The sequence below is a fragment of the Sceloporus undulatus genome, unplaced genomic scaffold (assembly GCF_019175285.1).
Source record: "Sceloporus undulatus isolate JIND9_A2432 ecotype Alabama unplaced genomic scaffold, SceUnd_v1.1 scaffold_25210, whole genome shotgun sequence".
NCBI classification, from domain to species: Eukaryota; Metazoa; Chordata; class Lepidosauria; order Squamata; family Phrynosomatidae; genus Sceloporus; species Sceloporus undulatus.
In genome coordinates, this window is record NW_024828125.1 from 1 (window position 1) to 1,490 (window position 1,490).

At 40.7% G+C, this 1,490-nt stretch overlaps 1 long non-coding RNA gene across 1 annotated transcript; it reads left to right on the top strand.

Annotated features, from left to right (window-relative positions):
* LOC121918695 lies at positions 1–1,083 on the top strand. The gene is made up of 3 exons (XR_006101282.1): positions 1–41; positions 236–320; positions 933–1,083. It is a non-coding gene; the product is annotated as an uncharacterized LOC121918695 (long non-coding RNA).
* Positions 1,084–1,490: the final 407 nt, after the last annotated feature.

The following is a 1,490-nucleotide window of genomic DNA, read 5'->3' on the forward strand; positions in this document are numbered from 1 at the left end:
AGTTCTTCTTTATCAACCATCGGCCGTGTGACCCAGCAAAGGTACAGCCCTCTTTAAGAACATGTGGCTTCCTGGGCCTTAGGTTTGTCTTCTCCAGCATTGAGCCTATAGTTTGTCCTTTGGCATCTGCCTGGATGTAGAAAAGGGTCGATTCAGATGATGGTTTTGAATCCAGACAGAATTATTATGAATGCAAATGCAAATCTGGTTGTGGTCCTTTCTTGTATTTGGACAGGTTTCCAAACTTGTGAAAGAAGTGTATCACATGTACAACAGACACCAGCATCCATGTGTTGTTCTGAACATATGTGCGGACTCAGGTGAGTCACCTGCATTTTTCTGGAGGGGTAAAGTAAGTGTAAAAGCATTGCGTGTGTTAGCATTTGAGCATAACACCCAGATTTAGGCCATGAGAATATTTTTCTTTCTGCTAAGAAGGGCTGTCCAAAGGCTAAAGCAGAAGATAAATATACTACCTGGTGGGCTTCTTTTCCTTCAACAAGGTCTGATATGTGGAAATCAGGAGGTGAAGACCTTCCTAACATGGAGCTTAAATAGTAAAGGATAGCGAGAGAGTAAGCAGAAACCTCTGCTTCAAGTGAATGTAGTTTGTAATTACTGTGATGCAAGGCAATATACATGTTCTCTCTCTCCCCATAAAAGAGTGTTACAGACTTGAAATTGATCATTTTGATAAGCAGATTGATTCCTTTTAGAGAGATGTAGATACACAGACATCACTAAGGAAAATCTTCTAGGCAGAATTAAATAGAAGCCTATTTTCCCCATCCGCTACTTCTGCTTTATTTTGCACACTTAAAGACTGCAGATATGATGATGCCCAAAATACCTGTCTCTGAAATAACTAAAAGTGAAGGGTCTTCTCTCCCACCGACATTATTAATGGTTAAAAACGTATTCCTTTTATTTAGAGTCTGTTGAGATCAATGTAACACCCGACAAAAGGCAAACATTTCTGCAAGAAGAAAAGCTTTTACTAGCAGTTCTCAAAACTTCAATGATGGGAATGTTTGGCAGCGATGTTAACAAACTTGTCCTCAGTCAGAAGCTGATGGATGTTGAAGGTAAGAATGACAGCCGCCATTTATCAAAACCATCTTCGTATCAGGGTTGAAGTTTTTAAGGTTGTGGAGCTGATTGATTTGGAGGCCGAAGCCCATTAGTTTAATTGTATGACAGGCTGAATCTCTCTTATCCAAAATGCTTAGGACCAGAAGAGTTCTGGACTTTGGATTAAGGCCCATCAACATAAGGCCCATTCAGTTGGGCATACAGCTAGGTTACTACTTAGTGTTGAGACACATTGACGAAGCTTACCCAGTTTTTATGCTTGCAGACCTTTGCATGGTTACCTGGGAGTAAGCCAAACTGAATGTAACAGACAAATCTGAATAGACATGCGCAAGATTGCCTTGAATGTAGGCAGTTGGTTTGCTGTGCCATTCAATACTGAGCAGTCATTGGCAAGC